The following is a 24,712-nucleotide window of genomic DNA, read 5'->3' as shown; positions in this document are numbered from 1 at the left end:
CCTTTGCGCCCACTTTTCTTCAAATGGCCAGCTCCTTTTGCAGCCGCAGGGAAAAGTGCGATTTTTGGGTGGGCGTGTCCTACAACTTTGCTCCATCTCAAGGAGTTCTTGTGATGTCTCGTTGAGAGCAGCAGGAAAATATTTCCTGGGATTATGCCAACAAATGTGTATCTTCTGTTTAAAAAGACGTTGCTAAGGTTAAGTGTGGACATCCAACATTGTAACATGTTTTTAAATAAGGGTCAGAATAATTGAACTTCTTTAAAGATACAACGCATTTTTTTTTTTTTTTTTTTTTACATTATTCATTTTACTATATGGAAATGATCCAGCGGGATTTAATGGAGCCTGTTAGCTGGAGCGTTGTTGTTAATTCAGTTGTACAGCACACAGAGGCTGCACACAGATCTGCACAGCAGGAGACTCCTCACTGACGATGAAAGAAGCTGAAAACTGAGCGGAATAACAAAAGAGAGCAAGTGACAGACATGATTAATGGCAAACTGAGCTGCCTGCGGTTAATCTTAGAAATAATTTGAATCTGATTTTACTCTTTTTTAAAATAAATGTCAGTGTCTCGAGTAGGAAAAAAAAACCCCTAACTTCAGTATATTGTGTTACAAAAGATAATGTTATTTATCAGGGTTCATCTTCCAGTTTGTTGCAAAGCTTCACAAATTACATTTGTGCGGTAAGACTGGAGTTCTCATCCAGTTCCAAACCTGCAGTTAAATAGTTTTTTTCCCACAACCATTATCACTCCTCCTCACATCTACTTCCAATCAAATTAGATGCAGGTCCACGCAGTTGTTTTTATGAGGGCTTTGATTGGTGGAAAAAAAAATACCAATAAATTGTTTGTATTTGGACTGCAGTTTACATTAGAGACAAAACAATAAATTAATTTCTTCTGCCGTCCTCAGATTCATATTTCTTTAATAATGGACTTTATCGACTCTTACTCTTAACATTTGAAACAGCACCTCCATTTTGATAAATGTTGCAGGTTGGTTCATATTGCAGTTTGCAGATCCATGCACATTGAAGATTTTCTAGCCACAGACGAGAGTCCCTCCTGATTAGTCCTAATCTCATAACCACCTGTGTAATATTGTGTTTGTGCCCCTCTCATCATACCCCATTCGATCGTTGAAACTGTCAGGATCTTCTAGTGGAAATATCAGGCGATAAATACTTAATGCTCTTAACAGTGTACAGTATTTGCTGTTTTATGTCTTGTAGTGATGGTTTTACAATCTTTCATAATGGAACACTTGCAGTCGGATTTGGGAGATTTGTTTTTCCAAAAGTGGCAAATTTACAACAGAAGTGTTTCTCTCTGCTGGCCTGATGGAGCTTGTGTCTATATCCTGCAGGAACACTTGCTTTCAGTGCATCAATTATTTAAGTTTATGTAGAGTCTGCAAGGCTCAAAGTACATAATCTGACTTTGAGTACTTCCTTTTTTTTCCTACCAAGTGCGCTCCCTTGAGGCTTTCACAGAGGAAAACAAACAGAAAAGTTTTTTTTTAAGGATCAGTTCAAAGTTGAGGAGAGATGCAACTGCATAGATGTCTTTTTGAAAAAGAGGATTGAGGGTTTGTTGTTATGTCATTGATAAAGATATGCCGTTAGGTCTCTGCGATAACATTTCAGTCACCCTTCCTTTTTACAGTTCAGTTCCAGCTTTCTTACCTCGAGATGTTTTACTTCGTAATGTCATGGAACCTTCATGCTACAAGTCTGCTGCTGATTGCACAGATAAGTGATCAATAACAGTCAAGAAAAGTACTGATTTATTTCTTCATAGTTTAAACTTTAAGAGGTAAATTAAATAATATCGGGTATGGTCAGGAACAATAAGCATAATAAACAAAGCCATTTATTGTAAATTTGTTAACATTACTCGATAAAGCATGTGCTGTTACAACATAAACCTTTGATAACTGACATGGTCTTCTTGAATTATCGGGTAATCGAGGAGACGTTTCTGTTCTTGCGTATAGTGTCCTGAAATGTACACAATGATATCTGAGTTATTGTCATCTGAAACCAGTCAGAAGTCTGCGGTACTTCACTGAACTTATCGGTAATGGAGAAGCTTTTTCTTTGTAATTCAGCTGTAGTTACCTTCTTATTTCCAGCGGTATTACAACATAATTATCGGATAATTACCCAATAAGGAAGTACAAAAGAATGGGTTACCAAAATGTGTTTTCCATGTATATCTTATCACAATAATTGTGTGCTAATGTATAAGGTATATGCCTTTTTATTACCAACTGACTGATTAGCAGGCCAGATGTACCGGCACCATGAATCTCGTACCTGTCTTTTTTTCCCTCTTTCTTTCGTCTGCGATTGTTCGTCCGTGTTTGTACGTTGTGTTTTGTCCTAGAAGCTTTCTGCCTTCAGGCCAAAGCAGCTGTACATTATTCAACACATTTAGTATGCTTGGACAGTCATGAGGAGCGTTCGCTTTTGTCTGCCAACATGCAAACCTGCTGATTTGGAACCGTTTTTAGATTTGTTGTTTTCTGCTCAATAAACTCGGAAATGATTCTGTGTTGATTGAGCAACAGGGAAATGATTCCTCGAAATCTGTTACAGCATGTGAATAGGAGCAGAGTTTCTTTTTCCATCGGTGGTTCATTTTCAGAGTTGCTCAGTGTATTGTTGTCAGAGCAAACGTTCAATCAGATTCATAGATATAATGTTTATTGGCCTGTTTTGTTTATGTCCCAGTTTTCTTTTAAAAACGTTTGTCCTTTACAAAGCGTTAAACTGTTTGTGCCTTTATTTTGGTCTATCTGCTGCTTTACACATGAGCAGCTCAGGAGTACTGCATGTGGTGATTTATGTTAAATAGAAATGTCTAAAGTAAGTGAAGGAAGTTTTATATGGTAGCAGAGCAGAAGAAAGAGGCGAGAGGTTTGTTTGCTTGATGGGATTATAACATGTCTGCTTCTTATACAACTAATGGCTGCTGGTCAATAGAGGGCGCTCGGGTGCTGATGAGCAATTACCTTACCAGAAATCTAACCGATATGATATCAACATTTGAGCATGCCACCCTGAGTGTCACAGAAACATTCAAACTGATGCCCTAACATTACCCTCAATTTGACCACTGTGCAGTTTGAACTGATTAAAAAAACCCCAAGCAATTAAGTCCAGGATGTTTCTGCAGCAGTCTGTAAATAATGTTTATTTCGGCTTTAAAGATGCATATTTTATCATGGGTCCTAATGAGGATTCCTTTGTTTTTGGAGCCAGCCTTATGCAGACAGTCACAGAACTGCAGTCGCTTGCACTTCAGCGTTGGCTTCATTTCTGAACATTAGAGATTGGTTATTTTCAAAAATATTTGATTCGTTATAATTCCGATACACACAATTAGGTCTCGATTGAAGTCTATCTTCTTTCATGTCTTTGCCGGTCACTCTTCCCACAGTGCCAGCATTCTGAACCTGAAACACTTTCAACTTTTGCCAAGTTTTGTGAAGCAGAAATCAGTGCATCCCTCTTTTGTGGCGGCTCATGTGGCTGCACAAAGTTAAAGGCTTAGTACATATAATAAGTGCCCAAAAAGAAGCTCTCTCCCATAAGACTAAACTGTACTTGCAGAGAATCCATCATAATGTCTGCATCTGCCCAGTAATCTACAAGAAAAAGTTGTAAAAACTAAACAACTTGTGAGTCGAGAAACAGAAAGCAAATAGCCAGTTTTTTATTTTTAGAGACGTTCTCACATTATTCCTTTAAGTGTTTGGCAGGGAACACCAGTGTTCCTCCTGTTGTATAAACCTTAAAGCCAATTTTCAATTTGCCAGAACTCCAGAGGATCCTCTCTGTGCAAAGTGTTATGATTAAGCCTTTTTTTTTATAAAGCACTATATTGATAAAAGATGCTGGGTGAAAACAAACGTCTTAAAACGGCCAAATCTCATTTTGGAACAAAAGTGTGTTTGTCCCGGTGCAACCTTTTTTCGGTCTTGGAGTTTAGTATCGGGCTGAGCCAGAACCTCCCTGGGCTTTTCTCCATATTGTGTGTTTGCTGGCAACTGGACAGCGAGCGGCCTCAGCTTGCTAGTAAACAATACAGCGACATGACATGCTCCTCAGTGTCACTTCTGTCTGGCTGTGACTGATAGTCTTCCTGGCGTGGACGACCATCGACAGGCTGTGTGGGCACATTTCTGATCTTAGTGACTGAGAGCTCATGTGTGAGACAGACACAGACATTAAGCTTGTTTTGCAGATTGTTCCATGACTATAAAAGTGCATATAATACAAATGAGGCTCTTTACAGCATTGTAGAGCTGCAGCAGAAATGCTACATCTGTGTTAATGGCTGATAAATCATTTACTGAAGCTCTCCTGCATAGTTAGAAGCCGTTAATACAAATGATAGGTTGCCAGGTTGTGAAAAATAAGGTTGGCTGATGTTTATCCTCCTCAAGCACGACACTTGCTTTGTCTTTATTGCGCCGTAATTTGCCAGGAGGGCCATCTGCTCATTCTGCCGTGATAAATATTAGTATGTCTCTAGGTATTCTCACTTTCAAAGTTTTTATTTTCTTCCCACATATCACTAAGCACTTATGAGCCAGCCAGCAGTTATGGGTCACCACTGTGGTACTATTGGCAACTGTGAATGTGAAACACCTACACTCAGCAAAGCCATCTTTAGCTTTCTGTTAAAGGCATTAAAACACTTCACAACATATATATATCCTCCTGCAAAAAATATTTATGCATTTAAAAATAGGACTGTCTAAAAATGATATACCTGTTGCAATTCTTAGCATTAACCAAGAATTTGGTGGAGTTTGAAGCGGGCTTGTTTGGCACCAGTAATCCTGCAGTGATGTCACAGTGACGAAAATGCATCAACCACCGGTGTCAAAAAACGAAGTCAATGTGGAACTTAAAAAAACAAAGAAACAACTGCAGTCCTACGAGTTCCCACTCGAGGCCAACTGCAAAAGCTAAGGACTCCCCATGTAAACATTTTTACAGCAGGAATAAACATGTTTACAGCCTGGTGCAAACAAAAAAACAACACCCGCTGTGATTATCTCTGCATGTTGTGGTGTTGCATTGTGGGTCAAAAAGATAGGCTTGGCTTTTTTTGCATCAAGTCTGGACATCATTGTTTCATCCAATCTCTTAGGGTTGCTCTTTAAAAAAGATTATGGGTTTCTTTCTGTCTCATCAGCACTCGTCTAAGTAAGTGAGTCATTGAAGGGAATTCTGATTTCTGCACTGCTGCACTTTCCTCGGAGAGGAGAGCGGTTATTGAGGAAGTTCTGAGCTTTAAGATAAAGAAATGTAACACTAAAAATGTTCATCTTAAAAGATACTTACTGTATATCCACAAATGTTTATAACATGTCAAAGATCTAACAAGACTCCTGATTCATTTAAAAAAATGAACTGTCGACATCAAATTTTAGCCAAAAGACTAACAATGGCCTGTGATGCTTTTTCCTTTAGTTGACGGTCATCAGGCTATTTGTAGAGCTCAATAACAATGGCAGAGGTAAAATGAAACCTTAACCTTCAGCAAATAATGTTAGAGGCTATTGTTCAGGCTGTCATCTGAAAGAACGGTGTCAGGATCTGTCAGACTCAGCAGATCACAGTGATTGATTTATCAGGCGTCGACACAATACATTCACTCTACCTCCTATCAATCAAAGCAGCATGCTGCATGTCAGAGACGGACAGAACACCTGACCAAGTTAACCAATTACGCCCTCAAATATGTATTTATTCTGAAAGAAATCCTTTTTAGTGAGTTGTCGAATATTTGGCTGAGCTTTTGCATGACGCTTGCATGAAACCGGCGATATCGTCAGTGCAACAATGAAACAAACATTCAGTTTTGAAAAAGACAACAGTTGGGAGAATGAAAACAAGAAGAGAGAATGAAAGATGGGGACCAAAGACCAAGTGTGGGTCAAGTGCTGCACGTCAGATTCGCTGCCTGTTTATACTCCTCTCTGACCCTCTTCTTCATTTCAAAGTTAATCTCGCCTGACGAATGCTCTCTGTTAGAGGCGCAAAATTCCTTAGGTAAAATGGCAGCCAGTTTAGCCCTATGACCTCTGGTTGGCCTTGTGGTTGATATTTATTTATTTTTTTGACCACTGGCACACCAATAATGGAGGCAAGAGGTTATTGAATGTCTTAACTATATTTTAAAAATAGGAACAAGGACAAATAGTCAAACCTCTTTTTTTGTTTCCAAAAATGGCTGCACTTATTCAGACAGTTGCAGGGGCGATTCGTACGCCGCAGTTAAAACCACTCTTTCAGTGATCACAAAGGCACAAAACGACGAAACAACGAAGTCAGAGATTACCGTTGTAACTTGAATGTTTTAAAATAAGGTGATTTGGATTCAGGGCACTGAATGATAAAAAAATGTCACAGCTGAGGACCACACAAACATGAACTCATGTTACAACATGATTGCTTACAACTCAAACTTCTTGGTTAACAAGAACTTCATGTAATGAGTCGTAGATGTCAGATCAGAACAGAACGAACATTCTCCTCTCTCTATCTCTTACTTCTTTATTGTGTTAACAATTTCTGTCACTACTCATCTGGCAATCCGTCCCTCTGTCCTCTGTTGTGTTCGTCTGTCCTCTAGTCAGTCTGCCTGTCCACTGTCTCCTCATATAATCGACCCAGTCTGAACCAAAGGACTGTGTGTATACTGATATCTGAATGACTCCTCTTCCTATTAGAGGCCGATCAGTACGACTCCTCTTCCATACATCCCCTCTGTGCGTCTCTCCTAGCTGTCCTCCAACATGTCTTACACCCTGTTTGTCAAAGACAGTTCAGGGATTAATGGACCACTTAACTCTAACTGCCACCATCAGCAAAAGAAATGAAAAGCTTTTCTGAGCCAACGCACAACTCCCAGTTAGAGGCCTCAAATTATATTTAGCACAAAATGTAGAGAAAAAATAACTAACATGTGAACCCTTAAAAACACACATCCATAAATACATGCACATTAACGCAGCCCATGAATAAAAGTTAACATTTAGGATCATACAATTTTCATCAGCACCGTTTAGAAGCAATCAACATAACAGCTGATGACGTGATATGTAATACATAACACCATTAGCAAGTTGTAGAACAATCCTTTTAAAGGTGTTGTGGCAACTCGTGGCTAATTCCACCTTCAGCACGTGATCACACTCAACAGGGGGTATAAAACGCAGTTTTTACAAATGATCAGTAATATTTACAGTTCACTGTGTTCCCCTCGTACAAACAGCCTCCATCTGTGCTGATAACACGTTATAGTCTAAACTGTGAATACATACATTAACACGAGAGGGTTATAACACTGTCTTCTTCTTTCTTAGCTATCTAAAGAAAGATTGCCAAATTTAATATTTTGTTTTTCGCGACATATTTATCTATATAGTTTATATATATTTATATATTTTTGTCAATAAATATTCCCTTACCAAACATTATACATTTGCCAAAAACCCCCCCCCAAACAATCCCTTAGATTGTACTCCATTCTCTTTCAGAAACAACATTAAGACTGTGCCGACATATCAACTCCAATAAAAAGAGTAAAAAAAGTGAAGTGTTTCATTTTTAAATTCAGACGTGTTTCCGATGCTTCGTTCTTTTGACAAGGTTTTCTTGGTGTTTTAAAGTTTAATAATGTTCCTTTATGAAAAAAAAAAGCTTTGATTTGAGCATTATTGTATGGAAATATAGAACTCTGCATCAAGGCAGCCCATCATACATACTGTATATAAAGAGTGTAGAACCTTCATGAAGCCGCAGAAGCCATCTAATGCAAAGGGACACCTTTTTGTTGTGCTGTAAAATGAGCAACACAAATAACAAAGGGACCATAATGCTCCTGTTCAAGCAGCTCCGCTGTCACACATAACTTCACTGTATTGTTGCTGTACAGCTTGTCATGATAGATTAGTTTCATATGTACATTCGCTTTGCTGGTGATGCTAAATATTCTGCACTGAGTAGATGCCTTTTTCCATTTAGGTTTCTTTTGGTCTCGGAATCCAGGTCCCCAAACCTGCAGAATATAAAATACACCTGCAGGATGAGTTAACCCCTGAGGTGTCTGGTGATCAGAGTAAAAAGGAGTGACATAAAGTCCACAGGAGAATAGGGATATAAATGGGATTTCTGTCTTTAGTCAATTGTGATAATACAAATATAAACAATATAGCATCTGGTACACCAGCCAACCTTCCAATTAAAGATCTAACCTAACTGACAAACAAACTTAACTTTAACTTCCAGAGGAGGAGTTAGTGATATTTCTTGTTATCATAGATTTTAAAATCACAATCATTAAACCATAATAATATTAATACCCACGATCTGTTCGCAGAAAATTAAAAAAAAGATGGTTCTGCCATCACTTTTCTTTGTTAGCAGACTGAAACTGGCACTTAAGAGAATAATAGGGACTTCAGAGCACTGGCAGAGACTTCAGTCTGGAAATGATTGCATGGTTTTTTTACAAGACCTTTTTTATTAAACTGAAATGGCTTTGTCTAATTCCTACAATCTTCCCCACTCCAGCTGACACCGCCATTTAGTGCATTTTTGTTCCTGACACTAGCACTGACAAGCTGAAAAGGTTACAGAAACACAGCTCTTGATTGATAGGTAAAAAAACACAATACTTCCAGAGTGAACTCAAACCTCCACACTGTAAACCTTCTAGTTTGTTACATGTTTTAATTGGCGGGGGAGAATTGTTTCCTCTTTTGAACTCTATGACCATGCTCTTCTCTGTGTTTGTTAAGGTGAAAGACATTTCCTCACAAATGTAGGGAGAGAGAAACAAAATCATCAACCTCTGTTGTTGCTGTCACCCTGGTTGGTTTTCTTTTTTAATAACACAGAGGGAGAACGCTGTGAAAGTGTTTTTAATAGGACACCTGGATCACAGAGGTGAGGACGGTTAAGACCACAAAGCGATGGGAAAGGCCCGCCGCTTTGATCTATCACTGCAGCAGTAAAGCTGAGCAAAGCCTCTAATTGTAGTGCAAGAAGAGAAATCCGACCCAACAGGTTATTCAGCGTACCATTGAGTCTTTCTTTTAACTCCCTCACAAACATGTCCATTGTTGTGAGACAATTCCCCTTGGTTTTATTCAAAAGTACTTTTTGCTGATACATGGACCTTAAGATTTTGTTCTTCGTAAATTTTATCCCTAACAAAAAACCAAACTTTTTATACTGGATATTTAATCCAACAGAGATAATCAGACCATCCATTTCTTGTTCATCAATAATGAAAGAATATTTGGAGACGACTGCTTGACACAAGATGATTCTTGCAACAGCAAACGGTTAACCTGCTATGAAGAAAAAAGACAAACGTACCCTAATGGTTAAGTCTTTCCTTCACTTTTTTTTATTTTTCTTTTAAAGATATGTTTTGGGCTCTTTATGGCGTAATTGTGGAGAAGTGATCGTGGATAGAGTCAGAATCAGGAAGGGGAGAGTTGGGAATGACATATGGGAAAGGAGCCAAGGGCTGGATTTGAATCTGGGCGTCCCACTTCAGGAACCGCAGCCTTTGCACACTTTTTGACCTGATTTTGAGACTTGACACCAGATAAATGACTTGGAAAGTTGGGCAATTTTTTTTTCAATATGAAAAAAAAATACCCCAATATGTTTATATATATATTTTCAATATGAAAAAAAAATGCGAGGTATGTGATGGCAGGATTTGAATACCAAACAATAGGGTTCATTTTCAGGGGCTAGCTTACAGGCTAAAATGGGAATAACCTAGACTCCAAAGGGTTTTGTGGCTCCAGTGATGTGTGCTGCTATGCGGAAGGTTGTGCTAGCAAATGTAGCCTGATGGTCTTGCATTCTAAGCGGAAAAGGCTTAACAGGCTCAGCAGAAAGAGAAAGAGGACAAAGACAAAGAAGTGGGTAAAGAAGGCCTGGAGGATGGTGTCTGCTTTGGCACTCTCCTAAGTGTTTATTTGACTTTAAACTCTGCCTGATGTTAAAAGGGCTGTCGCAAGGACCCTCCTGGAGCCTTGAGCTGTTTCCACACATTCCCATAATAAGTTTGGGTTTCACTCAGTGGATTGGAAATCCTCCAGACTAACCCTGTGCACACGTATCCAACTCTCCACAGGGAGCTGAGGAGTAGATGGGAAGGGAAGAGATGGAGGTTTGATGAAAACGATGCTGGGGTACAGGAGGAATGGGGTAAGATATTCGAGTGGGATGAAGGAAGAGTGCACATGTGGTAAACATGAATGGAAATTGGGTAAGAGAGGAGGAAAAGAAGCAGAAGGAAGGAAGGAAAAGGATGGGAAAGACGGTGAGTAAGAAGCATCTCGGAGTATCATTTTCCCCTCTGCCTTCTCAACTGAGATACTCTGATTAGTTTGGAAAGCACTACAGAGAGAAAGGGAGAAACAAATCCACTCAGAAAAAAAATAGATGGTGAAGGAGTGGAAAAGAAGGGGCTCTCTATTTTTCTGATCCTGTGGGAGTCTGTCCGGTGTGTGGTCTTTCTTTGACTGTGAGGCGATTAGTACACTAATCCTTAAAGAGCCATCTTGCGCTTTTTTTCCCTTCTACTATCCTTTTCTCACTTTTCCCCTGATCGAGCCATCCCTTTCTTCTTCCCTAATGCTTTCTCTGTATGCTTCTTACCCTTTTGTCCTAGGAAGTTCCACATCTACATCTCTCCAGCGTCCCTCTTTTTCCCATTTTCTCTCTCTCTCTCTCTTCTTTCCTCTGACTCACTTACTCTGTGGACACTAAGTGGCCAAATTCAGGAGGCACTCGGCCCTGAAATCAGATCCATACTTCCCCTCAACCAATAATCTTCAAGTATTTTACATCAATTAAATACACCTGTCTATCAACAATGTTTGATTGTAATTTAAAGAATAGGTTAAAAACAGCTGGCAAACCACAGAGATTTATTGTGCCAGTCTTCTCCAAGGGACTGTGAATGCTCTAATGCAGCAACAGTTAATCATCATCCATCTACTTCCAGGACAGTAACCAATCTGTAGAGGGTCCAGGATTTCATCAGTACCAGGCTTGATGTCGGATTTTATCAGCGTTGTGAGTAATACAATCAGCATAAAAGAACATTGTGGCTACACTGATTTTAAATCCTACACATTTAACTTGTTTCATAGTCTGCCATGCTTTGGAAGTTGCGTTTGAGCTTTTTGCAAGATTTCCAGTTTTCAGAGATGTTAGTGTATGTGTGCTGCTCTTTTGCCATGTATGGAGTTGTGTTTAATGTCTTATAAGTCGTATTAGTGTGAGCCATTTAAATAGTCAACAAAGAATGCAGTGTATTGTGATGTTGTGAATGCTAGACTAGTGCTTCAATCCAAGGACAGCTCGTATGTGATGCAGTCAAAACAACCCTACAGGGCCTCAACACTTGATGGAGGCCATGTTTTGACTGTCCTCCACTCTGTCCTCACTCACTTCACTGCAGGGATGTATGCTGTGGCAAGTAAGATGATGTAATCAGTAGACAATCCAAGTCAAGTGCATGAGTGGCATATAGGCCTGAGGAATTAGGCTATAACACTCAAGTCGCCCCCAAATGATTCGTCCATTAAAAAAAAAAAAAGTTTTTGGTTCCTTTTCGAAACACTCATTATTACATGCTACATTGGCCAGCCAAGTATGAATTAATGCTATTGTCGGCATGTCATAGTGTTTGTTTTTATAACTGACCAAAATGCAGTGACCAGATATTACCAAATATCATAAGAGGCATTGAGGTTAACCTCCTGACCAATAGTGGTTTGTGTCGCAGCCCTGCTTGACATCCTCGCCTGCATCTGCTTGACATTGGTTAAATGTTTTAGAAAGGCAGATATTTTTTTATCTGCAGATGAATTTAAAACTTTAAAGAGCATATTGCAGGTTAAAAAAAATTTGTAATTAATATTTTATATAGTTTGTTAATGGCTGTAAAATAAGTAGGTTATTTTTTTAATATGTTCTACAACACATAAGTGCTCTAATTTAGAGGAGAAAGTGGCTGTTTTAGCATAGCCGTTTAGAACGTGCTTTTTTTTCAACAACGCGTCATATGACGTAACATGAGGGAGTCCCGTTCTCTGACTCTGCTTTGATCGGCTTTATGCGTCCGTGTATGAATGAATGAATGAAGCCTTTATTGCCCCTGGGGGAACTTGTCTTGCACCGAGAGCATCAAACACTTTACAAACAAACATTTAGAAGGCAGCACAAAAGAATTAAAGCACAAAAAAACAGGCTAAAACATGATTAAAGAGGAGTAATGATACGTGGTAGTGAGTGAGAACAGACAGGATGCCTCCCTGCTATAGTTTGTAACTTGAGCGGCGCACATTCAGGTGCACAGTGTAAGTGGCTTGATTATTCATAGTGTGTTTTGGTGAATTATTCTCACAACCTCAGAAACGATCGAACAGACACGTTGAATATTTCGGTATCAGACACAAAAACGTTTCCTTATTAATGATTTAAATCTCTGGCTGTTTAACATAAAATATTATATACGCAGACAGAAAGCGTTTAATGATTTGATCTGCTGGAATCCTCTGTATATTCTCTAGTGTGAGCGTAATAGACACCGGACAGTCTGTTTTAATATATGTAGTCATACGATTTATTATAAATCCAACTCTGTTACAAGAGAGCGCGTGTGTGTGTGTGCGCGTGTGTGTGTGTGTGTGTGTGTGTGTTTGTGTGTGTGCGCAGTGGGGAAAGACGGAACGCGCAGTTTGGAAACGAAACGAAACACAACCTTTACTTCTGTCGGTCCTTTATCCCATTAAAACTTTAAACTTTTTGTAGTAGCCTAATATATGTGCACGCATTAAACTGTGGAGTGTGTGTGTGTGTGTGTGTGTGTGTGTGTGTTTGTGTGTGCGCAGTGGGAAAAGACGGAACGCGCGGTTTGGAAACAAACAGAAACACAAGCTTTACGTCGGTCCTCTATCCAATTAAAACTTTAAACTTTTTGTAGTAGCCTAATATATGTGCACGCATTAAACTGTGGAGTGTGTGCGCTGTTGTGCATGTTTGTGTGGATTACGTGCGCCGTGATCCTGCACCATACACTGTATTTTCTATAACAACGTGAGCACTGGGCTGCATGAGGAATAAACAATTAAGACATGGTGCTGCATTTGCACAGGCCGTGTAATCGGGTTTTATGTCTGTCTGTCTGTCTGTCTGTCTCTCTCTCTCTCTCTCTCTCTCGCTCTCTCTCGCGCGCGCACAGCGCGGCACCGTAATACGTTGTACAGATTTGCCGTTTTTACAAGCAGCTCCCATACAATGTAAAGGTGAATGATCGTCACTTGCACCTTCTACAAATAGTTTTTTAATTGATTGAATGTGATTACAAACTTTACATATGCTGATGTGAACACAGCACTCGCCCATATATGGCGAGCTGACACCTGTCACTCAGCAGGACGCCTGCTCCGGGTCTCTCCTCACACCACAGCTTCACTTCTCTCCTGAGGCCGTTATTCCTTTAATCCTGCCTGTTTCTGCTCTCTATCACATTTAACAGGTTCAGAATAATAAGCCAGTGGACCATTATATGTAAAGGAATACATGTCTTCTTCCTCTTTATTGACGGGAGTGACACTCGGATCCATGATTTTCTATGTTAAACAGACGGGGATTCAGCGGGACTCCCTTATGTTACGTCACAGCCGAATGCGGAAGTAAAAAGCAAAGACGTGCGAAAACGTACTAAAACGTTTCCAGGAGACCCTGTGGGTTATTAATTTCAGAATTTCTTTAAAAACAGTATTGTTAACGTATTTTCCTATGATTAGTTAAGTTTTGTCTTTAACCTGCAATATGCTCTTTAAACAGTAAAAAGGTGAATAAAGAGCTGAAGTAATAACTATTGAGTTGTATAAGTGCTTATAAATGTCTATCTCATAGTCATTTATTTGGAGTAATTGTATCTGCATCACAAAGAATATACATAAAATGGAATTGGATATTGGAATAACATGCAAGCAAAAGTAAAGTTTGGTATTCTTTCCAACTCTGAGGTTTGTTTGGGAACATTTTATCATTTACATTTCCTCCTATATTTTCAATTTTCCAGCAGTACTCTACACAGTAGTACCTAACTGTTACGCCTGGGAGTTTCTACTACAGTATACTATTGTTGGAAAGGACACTGCATCTCTCCTGGAGTTAAGTACTGCACTCATTGATGGAAAATCAGCACCAGCTTTAAAGGTTGAGCACTTCTTGATAATCCACTTTCACGTGGGCTTTTTGCATGGGCCATCCATGGATAGTCACAGTGACTCTGTATTCCTATCCTACTTTTTATTTTTTACTTGGAGTCATGATACTATAAGCTTGATCACGAATCTCCTGACTGTACGTGTATTCAATGCTTTGTCCTCTGGAGGTTGCATTGCTATTCACAGTCAGAGTCGTATTCTCCTCAATCACAAAGCCATCCTCTACTCAGCAGCTTTAGAAAGTCATGGTGGTACTTGTAACAGAATGCTAAACATGGAGGAGGGAACACACTGGGCACCTTGGCACACTGAATAATAAATGTGATGGGAGGAGTATAAGTTTCTTGCTTTCCTTACTGGGTTTTGAGTGTAGTGCTAACCAAACATGGATCTTGTCATTGAGATGCAGCATGCACCGGAGAGACGCATATCGTCTATTTTCGCTTTTGGGTTAAAGTTTAAGTCATATGTGTTTGTTTAATTCATTCATTAGTAGTTGAACTAAGCATTAACACATCGCCATTAAAAATTAGATGGACAAAACACATTTACTGTAACACTAATGAGGATGCCATGCAAAATGCTTGACATCAGGAGCAACCAAAGTCTAGTCCCATGCCCAAGATCACTGGGGTTGGAACCAAACCACTCATTGTGTAATCATTTGACCACAAAAACACCTTAGAATTAGACGTACAAGTGTAGGAATCCCAGGTTGAGGATTAAAGGCCTTTCACTTGACGCTTCGCTTCCCTTGCTGTAACTTGATTGTCTTTTGGTTGATTCTTGCCAGGTAAATCCAAACACCTTTCACACTCTTAAAACAGTAGGTTTTGATACTGTCAAATTTCATACAACTGTTTTCCTTAAAATATATAATGCGTAAGTTTGATCATGCATGTGCCATCAGAAAAAGGCAATGTATTCTGCCAATTAGACGTATTGAAGAACTTATCTTGGGAAAGCAGCTGTGGTTGGTGAGAGAAGTAGGTCAGGGTATATGAATGCTCCTAAACACAAACTGAGGAAGCAGTCATTGAAACTTCCATTTTATGAAAAAAAAATACTTTAAGGGAGGTTTAGAGAATATGTGAAATCTTGTTCTTGCTTTAGAGCACACTTCCTGGAGGGATTGACTTGACCATTAGTGTAGCCATCCCTGCTGCGCTCTCAGCTCTCTCTCTTAAAACCTGACATGCGGATATCACCATTAGAGGAAATTAGCTTACATCTACTGGCCACAGAGCAAATCAGGTCAAGTACGGTGATTCCCAGACCAGAGAAAAGATACAAGCTTTCAGGTGGATGGATAGTTGGGCAGAAGGATGTCTGCTCAGCCTCCTCAGGCAGAGTCGGGCTGTCAGGAAAGTCTATTATCCAAACATTTCACTGCAGAAAGAGGGGAAATCTCAGCCTTCTTTCACCCTGACCTGCCTCACTTAACTTGTTGACATGGCAACCACAGAAAGTACAAGAGCCCACACTGAGACTCTATTGCTGCTGTTGAGTGAAAATGACCCTTATCTTACAGAGTTTATTACTTCTGTGGAAGGAGCGAGTTCTGGGCTTATCAAACATTTTAATATATTCGTCTATGAAGTTAAAACTGCATCTGAAACTATCTGCAAAATCATGAAACGTTAAAGCCAACAAAGGGATAAAAACCTAAATAGGTAGCTGTATTGCATGAAATCTCTACGCCAGTCACTGAAATGTTTTTTTTTTTTTTAAAGTGTTTTATTATGGTCAATCTAAATCTGGAAATACAGATATAATCAGCCAACTTTCTCAAGCATTGTCAATTGATAGTACCACAAAGCTCTATTTTAGGACCAATTTTATTTTCTGATAACCTTTTTTTAGAAATACTTTGTTAATCCCTGAGGATATATGTTAGCGACATGCTTCTCACACACAATGGAGAGAATTTAAAGTGGAGCTGCTTTGCTATGCAGGGAGCACACCAGAGCAGTTTTTGGGTTCAGTGCGTTGCTCAAGGGTACCTCGGCAATGCTCGAAGTCCCCTGGAACCTCTTCAGCTACCAGACCAACTCCTGTATTTTTGGTCCATACCGGGACTTGAACTGACGACCCTCCGGTTCCCTACCTAGGTACCTACAGACTGAGCTACTGCCACCCCCATGATTTCATATCTTTGCTATGCAAATGACACTAATCTGTACTTGTCCTGACACTTTATTTAGTTTACATGTTATTAAAGACTCTAGAATTAGATATTTTAGTATTTGAAAGATGAATAAAAAGTGTTACTTGAGCTTCAGCAGTTACTGTCTGGACTACTGTGTTTTTACCAGCGGTTTACACGGGTAAACACACAACTACGCGGCTACATGGGATCCAAGATGCAGCCGTCAGAAATTGACCTAATCACAAAAGCATGATCATATTTCCCCTATTTTAGCTCCTCTTCTTCACTGGATGTCTGTCTGCTTTAGGGAGTATCTTAAATTTCAGTCGTGACTTTTAATGGCTTCAGGCTTCTTGCTTCTTGCTGAGCTTCTCAATCTCTACTCTGCCTGAAGCTTGATATGCTCACACAAGGCCCTCTTAGCTACCCCCTGAAAAAGACTGAAGACTATGAGAGGGCTTTTACTGTAAAGCTATTTGATTCTGGCCGTTTGGAAGGGCTTACAAGACTTGATGTATCTAGATGTATCCCTAAATAGTAATTGTTTTATGAAGAAGATCCTTTAAAAGTATTTTGCAGATTCACAAAGCTGAATGTTGAATTGTTGACACTGTCGGCCTTGAACTGATGAATCTCTTCTCTTCCTGAGTTCGAAGCCTTTGGCTGTTGTTCTCAGTTATCATACAAAAGTGTGTCTATATAAGGTAATACACAGAGGTCACTCAGGAATGAAAAGAAAAGCAGAAATTCAGAAGTAGTTGTATGTATGTGAACGTGACTTCCAAAACTTTTTGAGCCAGTCTGAAGTGGACACTTGAGGAACTGCAGCTTTTTACACTTTTACATTGGCTTCTTTTTTAATTACATCAGAGGTTTGAGTTTAAGTCTGCTTGCTTTAGTGTGCATCTGAAAGTGTTAATGTGATGCTTTTACATTTTACTTCTGCATATTTACAGATTAGCGAACCCTAATTATTCATAAATGGATAGTGTATTTTCATTTATTTATGATGAGCAAGCTTGTGCATATACAGTATGTGTGAATACTGTATATAAATGCACATTCATTGGCTCATGTTTAAAAGTGTGCTGAGTCTCAGCATGCTGTTCGTGCCACTTTAGAAACAAAATACTGAAATTATAACCAGGCATGAATTTCACAGCATTACACTCAGCCATAAATAATTAACGTCAGCTTTATCTGTTTTATGTGTACTGTGAAAATCACCCGGGGTTAGGTTAGGCAGTGATTCACACACTATTTCCATTATAATCACCAGTTGCAATTCTCCTTGCTGTGAATCCCTTCCTCGCTCATTCATTTGTGTGCCCCATCTCCCAGTAGCTCCCACAATGAAAAGCCTGTAAATGTGGGCAATCACGCTTATTTATTTTATAATTTTAAAAATCTGCTCTCGTCATCTAAGCTGGAGCTAGACACGTGGATCCTGCAGTCAGACGGGTAGCATGGGGATAATTGAATCAAGCAGGTGCCAGGAATGATAGATTGGTCCTCCTCCTGTATAATTGCTGACAGTGGTGAAAATGGGGCCAAGCTGTGATTACCCCGAGCCTCAGTGTCAGTCTAAGTTTTAAAAGTGGCTCTGTACCCGTTTCACCTGCTGATCCAAATCACAGGGGTTAAAAATCCACTTCACAGAAGCAGGGGGTGTGAATAATGCCCTCAGATGTTAGATCCCCTGACTTATTGTCTGCTAACTGGTGTCAAAGCGACCTCCTATCCACCCTGAGCTGCGAAAGTCGACTGCTTGAACCAAAGCCAGATGATACCAGGGGCTGGAAGGTCAATCAATGTGTGCTGCAGGTGTTATCCGATGCTAACACCCCATACCAAGCAGACTGAAGCCTTCTGATGGACCACCAGGGACTACTAAACAACTTGTGCAACACTTTTAGCCTTTATGATACATGCATACAACATTTTTAACCCATGACCTTTATCTGAATGAACTGCAAGCATTTAGCGTTCTTACATATTTATTTTCAGTACAGAGTAAACAAAAGAACCAATAATTAAGAATTCAGTTTAAAAAATATTTGGAAAGTGTCAGGAAAATGAAAGCAGTTAAAACCCATTACGCTGAACTAGGCTTTAAATGAAAAGTTGTAAGGAGCCCATTATTGTGCAACTTTTTTGTTGATTGCTGGTGTTGTACCAGTTATTTGAAAGGATCAATAACCCATCAAGCCCCTGCAGATATGTGTGTGAAGAATTGCATGCAAGGGTCAGACAATATTAGCCTAAATAATTTTAGTTTCAACATATCCAAAGTACACTGGGCAAGTTTATGAAGCACTTCTAGCCTCAACCTCATTAAAGCTGCAGAAGGCAACATTATTATTCGTTGGCATGGTAGCTTGTTGCAGCTACTGCATCAGGACTGCGTTGACACCGCCAAGCTCTTTAAAGGAGCTTTTTGTTCAAATTAATAAAATAACATGGCGACCTGTGGAAGTATCTGTTATGTCGACCTAATTTTTTTAATCTCGTAATATAATGGAACCTGACTTGAAGACACCGACATTAATGAGAGCTCGATACACGAAAAGAGAGGAGGGACTTTCTTTTTTCTTTTTAAATTGGGTTAGCTGACCCTTTAATCCCTGGCTGCCTGCTAACCTTTGCTCCAATCTGTTTCTCATTTTATTTGTCCATATCTGAAGACAACCTTCCGACCTCGCATATGATTGCATCCATTTCCTGACATATTGACTGGTATTGCACAGCCAATATAAGTACAGCGTCGAGCAGAGATTAAGCTGTTCCCAGCTCTGTGCCCCCTCATGAAAACCAGTCCATTGTTTACCAGGTGCTTGTGGTTCAACACAAGCAGTCCTCCATGACTTCATTACTCCTGGCTGGCGGTCCAAAGGGAACCCTGCTGGGCCCCTGGCGGCCTTGTTACCTTCAGCACTTAGACCTCAGAGGCGGGATATCTGTGCTGTATTTTAATTCCGTCCCATTAGTGAAACTGCAACACTCCTTTCTTGACTTCAAAACATTAGATGGACAAACGCCTGTTCACAAATAGCAAAAACAAGACAAGAATTCATTGGTTCTTAGAGTTTGTATTAGCATATTTTCATATTCAAAAGGATTCACACTCAGCGATAGAGTAGAATAATGAAAGGATAATCCCTCTCTCTCATTATTGCTTCACATACTGTAGTTGGCAAAAGGACAGCTGTGACCGTATCTTTAAAAAAAGCCTTTAGCTTTCCTTCATTAAGTGTTTGAAATACAGATAACAAAACCTGGAGAAATGACATTAAAATCCCTCGTCTGTTTTGATTATAACAAAGCTAAGAGTTATGCATAAATATTCCCACTTAGAGCCCTTCCTGATCTGACTGACAGGCAGGCGAGTTCTAGCCTTTAGCCAGGAGGCCGAAGGCAAGTGTGACAGTGAGTCCTGAGAGCATGTGACGCGATAGAGTGTCAGCGACAAAATCAGCTTGATTCCCTTGTTTCCTATTTTAGTGTCCTAACAGCCCATGATCGAGGCGACACGGCGTGATGCGCCCTATTTACCCCAACGCCCAATTTCTATCATTCCTATCGCTTTCACAGACATTGACAAGAAACCAGGAAAGAAGGGGCTGTACAAGACACTGGCTGTATCTTTCTTTGATCTTTCACTTTTTTTTTCTCTCAACAGAGCTTCAGAACATGTTTTACAAAGTTTATCCACATTTAATACAAGAAGTTACCGGCGGCTGTGTGGACAGTGAGCATCCAATGCTGTGTGATGCAACACCATATTTAACATATTTAAATCTCCCGCCATTCATACATCAAAACAAATGTGCATGTTTTTACACAATCTATGACTTCAATACATATATCAATTGACTGTTTCCTGTGCTGTACAACACATAGGTCACAATCTTTCCTAAATTTTAATGCATGTTGCCATAAAAAAACCCCAAAAGGGTAAAAAAACAGAGCTCATCAACATCTAAGGGAAATGAACTTCAGATACGTGATGAGCGATGAGCACCTATGCTATTATTCAGTAAAGTCCCCCTGTTGCACCTTGAGCAGTCCCCAACGCATTATTTTAATCAAGATTTATGGGTGTGATTAAAAGAGTTAGAGTGGCGATTTATCTCTGAGCTCTATGTGTTTGTCGTCAGACATTGAGATGCAATTACACCGTTACTTCTAATTGACTGGAGAACTTGTTCATTGTTGTTTATCAGCCATTGACTGCTGCTCTTGTCTTAACGCCTTTAAAGTACCGCCGAGCTTTAGGTTGAGGATTTGAATGTCTCATACTCATTTTTTGAGATCCCAGCAAGAATTCTTTGGGAGATTTTTATCCTCATAGAATCCACAGACCTATAACCTCCATAATATCTGGAGTGTAATATACACTCAACAAAAATATAAACGCAACACTTTTGTTTTTGCTCCCATTTGTCATGAGATGGACTCAAAGATCTAAAATTCATTCCAGATACACAATATTACCATTTCTCTCAAACATTGTTCATAAATCTGTCTAAATGTGTGATAGTGAGCACTTTTGCTTTGCTGAGACAATCCATCCCACCTCACAGGTGTGCCACATCAAGATGCTCATCAGACACCATGATTAGTGCATAGGTGTACCTTAGACTGTCCACAATAAAAGGCCACCCTGAAATGTGCAGTTTTGTCTCACAGCAAAATGCCACAGATGGCGCAAGCATTGAGGGAGCGTGCAATTGGCATGCTGACAGCAGGAATGTCAACCAGATCTGTTGCTCGGGCATTGAATGTTCATTTCTCCACCATAAGCCGTCTCCAAAGGCGTTTCAGAGAATATGGCAGTACATCCAACCGGCCTCACAACCGCAGACCACGTGTAACCACACCAGCCCAGGACCTCCACATCCAGCAGGTTCACCTCCAAGATCGTCTGAGACCAGCTACTCAGACAGCTGCTGAAACAATTGGTTTGCATAACCAAAGAATTTCTGCACAAACTGTCAGAAACCGTCTCAGGGAAGCTCAACTGCATGCTCGTCGTCCTCATCGGGGTCTTAACCTGACTCCAGATCGTCGCCGTAACAGACTTGAGTGGGCAAATGCTCACATTCGATGGCGTCTGGCACGTTGGAGAGGTGTTCTCTTCACGGATGAATCTCGGTTTACATTGTTCAGGGCAGATGGCAGACAGCGTGTGTGGCGTCGTGTGGGTGAGCGCTTTGCTGATGTCAATGTTGTGGATCGAGTGGCCCATGGTGGTGGTGGGGTTATGGTATGGGCAGGCATCTGTTATGGACGAAGAACACAGGTGCATTTTATTGATGGCATTTTGAATGCACAGAGATACCGTGATGAGATCCTGAGGCCCATTGTTGTGCCATACATCCATGAACATCACCTCATGTTTCAGCAAGATAATGCACGGCCCCATGTTGCAAGGATCTGTACACAATTCTTGGAAGCTGAAAATGTCCCAGTTCTTGCATGGCCAGCATACTCACCGGACATGTCACCCATTGAGCATGTTTGGGATGTGCTTGACCGGCGTATACGACAGCGCGTACCAGTTCCCACTAATATCCAGCAACTTCGCACAGCCATTGAAGAGGAGTGGACCAACATTCCACAGGCCACAATTGACAATCTGATAAACTCTATGCGAAGAAGATGTGTTGCACTGCATGAGGCAAATGGTGGTCACACCAGATACTGACTGGTTCTGAGTCCCCAGACCCTCAATAAAGCAAAAACTGCACATTTCAGGGTGGCCTTTTATTGTGGACAGTCTAAGGTACACCTATGCACTAATCATGGTGTCTGATGAGCATCTTGATGTGGCACACCTGTGAGGTGGGATGGATTGTCTCAGCAAAGCAAAAGTGCTCACTATCACACATTTAGACAGATTTATGAACAATGTTTGAGAGAAATGGTAATATTGTGTATCTGGAATGAATTTTAGATCTTTGAGTCCATCTCATGACAAATGGGAGCAAAAACAAAAGTGTTGCGTTTATATTTTTGTTGAGTATATATTTTTTATGCTCGGGGTCTAGATGTAAGGAGCAATTTGTCACACATCATTGCCCCGCTACCTGCATCCCAGCCCACTCAATCTGAAACCTATTATCATTCCTGAATGCCAATAAAGACTCTATTAAGCTGACCTAATGAGCAGTAAACATTGGGATGTTGCAGAAAAAAAAAAGTGATAAAAGAAGCTTATTTACTGAGTTAGAGTCACAGTAACAGAAATGATCCCCCCCATAACACTGGGATGCTTCTGCCCATTTTTCGGTCAATAATAATTTGAAGACAATCAGCCACAATGTTTTTACTCACCCAGAGAGCTCTTGATGCACAATTACTGCTTGTCAAAATAGATTTATACAATTCCTTTTTTTTCTGGGGCTTTGGACTCAGCTGACTGGCTCTTTCAGTGTTTGGCTGGGGGAGTGCAGTGTCCCGTCCCTCTGTAATGTGTTGTGAAGCAGCCTGGACTCTGACTTGGCTCACTGAGCAGCAAATGGACTGGGCTCAATGGCTCGTGATGGAGATGGCTACTCTAAAGGGCCTTGGCTGCTTTGTGTTGCTATTTCCGTTTGTTTGCGTCACCAAGGTGTTTTAGGCTTTTAGGTATTGAGCTTCGCAACAAAAGCTTTCAAATGTGCAGTGTCCATCTTCTGAAACGGAACTTCAAAATCATCTGAAGTCACAAAAAGGAAGAGCTGAGTGCTCAAATCTATTGTGTTAAGGATTTTTTTTTTTTTTTTTAAGGTTGGTGTAAAAGCTGTAAATCAAACAGTTATAGTGACAGGAAAGAACATCACATGTGCAATGTTCTTTCACATTACTATTGCTGTCGTGCTATATACAGTACATTTTCAGTGTGATCACAACCTGGACCTTGGGTCTGTCTGAACCGTCAATACTTCCAATAATCCCAGTACTGGTGTACTTTGCTTACTCTGTAACTTATTTATTATACCTCTATTTATCCTTCATGGCATAGTAGCCACTTACAGTAAGACTTAATAATACAAACATCATGTTTATACTGTATATTTCACTTTAATGCTCTTTTGTGTTACCCATCTTTTTACTGTATGTCATTTGGCATTATTACATTTCCATCCTCTGTGTTATCTTACACAGACGGGCAAATTTAGGAAACGTTAAGAACTCGGGAACATTTTTTGGAAAGGAGTGTCTGTTTTTAACACGCAGTATGCAGAACTCGGCGTACGCAACTCAGTAATGCAGTTGATTCCTTCTATGTGTTGGATATTCACGTTTGTTTAGCTTCTAGTCAGAGCGCTGAGTCTGTGTCTGAAAACGTAAATCAACAAGGGGCGGGCTCAGGGTAAATTAGGTGAAGGTAAGCTACATGCAGGTCTGTGTGCTTCAAAATCTTTGCAACTCAATGTCTATGTGTGAGTAGTACTTCTTGTGTTTTTTTTTTTGAATCGTGGAGTGGAGTTTTGAGTAGGGAGTCTTGTGACATCAGTATTGTTTTCAGACCTTAAATAGCTTTTAAAATATTCTAACGTTTGTTTTCAGACCTATATTTCTACTTATTGCAAATGACACAAAAAATATCACAATGACTTACACTCATCATGAAGAAACAGCAAATTAATATAAAAGTGAGTAGTGTCACTTAAATGAGATCAGTGCCGCCACACAAGGCCAAAATGTAACTGAATGATCGTTTTGAAAAAGAAAAATTCACTGTCACAGTCAATTTGGAGTCAAACTTCCTGCAGAGATTCACACCCTACTCGCTCTGACAGCTTCTGGTCTTCCCTCCCCCAGGGCTGCAGCTCCATCATTTTATAGATATGTGGTAAATAAACTTTTCATCTGCCCTCCACCACCACCCAAAACTCCTAAAACAGCACCTCTCTCCCCCCCCCCCCCCTCTCTCTCTCTCTGGCCACCACTTGGGGAAAAAAAGAGGGATCAAAATAAAAATTTGCCACAGGGGACACATATCAGATTTGAAGTGTAGTGTTAAAATGACAGCTTGAACTCCAGCTGGGGTACTCTGACTGAACTGTCCAAACTCATTGGGTTCTCTGTGGGACTGGAAAAGTGTACTGCATATGCAGAATGGTGCTTATATGATGTAAACATACTTGTACCCAATCAGCAGCCCTTCAGAAGTATTTGAAGAACCACTTGATATTTGAAAGTTCTACCCTGTCATTGGGAGTCTTTCATTTGCTGTGTTTTTTGTATTTGAACAAAATGGAGAGCT

General features: G+C 40.1%; 1 protein-coding gene across 8 annotated transcripts in view; it reads left to right on the top strand.

The window, feature by feature from the left end:
- Window positions 1-24,712, top strand: part of kcnh5b (potassium voltage-gated channel, subfamily H (eag-related), member 5b) — a 110,351-nt gene that overhangs the window by 37,830 nt on the left and 47,809 nt on the right. The window lies entirely within an intron of this gene.

The sequence above is a fragment of the Symphodus melops genome (genome assembly GCF_947650265.1).
Source record: "Symphodus melops genome assembly, chromosome: 19".
Lineage (NCBI taxonomy): Eukaryota > Metazoa > Chordata > Actinopteri > Labriformes > Labridae > Symphodus > Symphodus melops.
Note: the sequence above shows the minus strand (reverse complement) of the source record. Positions and strands in the feature narration are given on the sequence as shown.